The sequence below is a fragment of the Gorilla gorilla genome, chromosome 14 (assembly GCF_029281585.2).
Source record: "Gorilla gorilla gorilla isolate KB3781 chromosome 14, NHGRI_mGorGor1-v2.1_pri, whole genome shotgun sequence".
Lineage (NCBI taxonomy): Eukaryota > Metazoa > Chordata > Mammalia > Primates > Hominidae > Gorilla > Gorilla gorilla.
The window spans coordinates 58,699,142-58,701,588 of record NC_073238.2 but is presented as its reverse complement, the minus strand read 5'-3'; positions in this window follow the sequence as shown (position 1 = coordinate 58,701,588).

Sequence of the window (2,447 nt, the reverse complement as noted above, 5' to 3'; positions counted from 1 at the left end):
AACAGCAAGAAAACTTTGTTGAAACCTTCAAACAACCCTCAGGCACCCCCCCCCAAACTGGCAGGAGATGGAAGTGGGTGAAGTGGGAGCCTAAAGCTGTCTAGCTCCCAGGAAGAGCATTATCTCCAACATCCATTTCATACATGGCCCTGGGGGATACTGGACAAGAAAAGCCTCCCAGAGGTAAGAGGCCTGCAGTTTTAGAGAACAATGCACCAAGGGTTTCTTCCCAGAGAATAGAATCATGGTCTAATGGGAGAGCTTCCCCTATTGCCAGGGCAAAGGGATCTTCTCAATGCCTGCCCAACAGGATTTCCTAATAGCTGAGGGCTGGAGCCTACTGTGTGTTTCCTATGCTTCCGATGGGAGGTTTATTGCAATTATTATGCTGCACTCCACCATTGTGCATTGTCAGTGGAAGGGAAGATAATTTGTCTTAGATTACAGATCACCAGACCTTAAGGAGCCACCACATTCAGACCTGTGCCTCATCTAGAGATTTGGAGTTTTGAGCTGGATATAGTAGCTCGATGGGACTTTGGGTTATTGCCCCTGGAGAGGGTGAGTGTGTTCTGTGAGGGCAAGAAGATGAAACATACGTTAGAATCCATTGGCAAAAATTGGTAGGTGTTTTCCAAAAAGCCTCCTCTCTTCCTGGTTACACGGACTGCATTTCCCAGGTTCTCTTGCAGCTAGGTGATTAAGTTCTAGTGAAATAAATGTGGGCATAAATGTCATTTTGTCATTTCCAGGCCTGATTCATAAAAACTTCCCATGGGCAATCCTCCATGCTCTTTACCCTCCAGCCAACTGACAACTATAACCACTTTGAAAACCACGTGTTGGAAGATGGCAGAGCCTCATCTTGGGCTGGGCCCTTGAGTGACCGAGTAGGACCAGAGTTCTCAGCCACGTCCCCAACCTGAAACTGCTCAGGACTGTTATAAGAAAGAAAGGAACAAATTCCTATTAGGTTTTAGACATAATTTTTGAGTTTACTACCTTCATTGGTATAATACATGCATAAAACCTGAAACAATATTACAAAGAAATATAACTGCCGATTAACATAATGCAAGTTGAGTATGTCAGAGCCAAGGGGCAGTAAATAGTTAGATGAGTAGAATATATGTCAAAAAGGTAAATGTTGAGGTTGACTTCGAACTGTAAAATAACACATGGGAAGAATAGTGTTTGGCATAATTATAAAAAGCAATTACCTTCCCATGTGGTAGGAATATAAGAGTTTAGAAACATTCTTCTATGCAGTGAGAATTGGCCTGCTGAACCTGTAAAGTGTAACTCACTTTGAGAAACATCACTGGCAAGGAGTCAGCAGAGATTGGAGGTCACAATCCAGGGTCCTCAGACCGCATAAAGCCCACTAACCAGAGCTGCTGCTCAGACATGATTTTATGCAGTGTTTAAGAAAATAATGTGAATTAGTGATATCTCTTCTGAAACTGGGATATTGTTCCAAGTTCTAGCAGCTTTGAGTCTGTATTCCCATGTGACAGTCATCAGCTGTGCTGAGTCACAGAAGCTGCTCACTTTAGAATCGATTTGGTCCTCCGGCTGCCATGGCCCCACCACACCTGTGATGGCCCCATGCTGTCAGTGGCTGACGTGCCCCACTCATCTGGCTACATACCTGGCTCAGGTAGGCATTTGAGGTTGTGTTTCAAAGCCAGACTACAATATCTGGTTTTTAAAATGTTGTAGCTTAATTCATTTTAATCCTGCTTTTAAAATTCAAATGATTTCTTAGAGAAGACAACAACTAGATCTTGTTCTAGTATCTGTTGGATTTTATTTTGCTTCATAGATGCAAGCAGTTGGAAATGAGCAGTTCTGCATTATCCTTCACAGATGCATGAAGACCTGCGATCCCCTTCTGGAGAAAGGAAAATGGAATCCATTTACTACCATCACATGTTATCAAGCATTTACTGTGTGTTATGAACTTTGAAGACAGTGTCTCATTTATTCTTCATACCAGCCCTGTGAAGAAGATATTATTAACCCATACTACAGAAAGGAGAATAAGTAACTTGCCAAGTCAAGTTGAAAGAGCTGATAAGTGTGATGCAAACCAGGTTTGCCCAACATCAAGGTCTATGCTCTTAGCACTATTTTAGCTGCTTCCCAAAGACAGGCAGCTCCTTCCTGACATGTGGTGCCTGTCTGGCATCTGTGGCTTCCCCAGAGCTAGCATTCAGCCCATCCCCTTAGTGTGTGCCCCAAAGACGGATGCGAATCCCATCTCCTTCAGAAAAAAGCAACAGACAGGATCCCGCCAAATCCTTCCAGTGTATCAAGTTGCTTGGTTAGTGGGATCTGGTGGAATTCTGTGTCTTTCCAGAAACTACAAAGGGCAGAGTAGGTGCAGATCAAGTCAGAAGATCCTCAGGGGAATACACACACACAAAAGCAAATCGTGCCGCCCT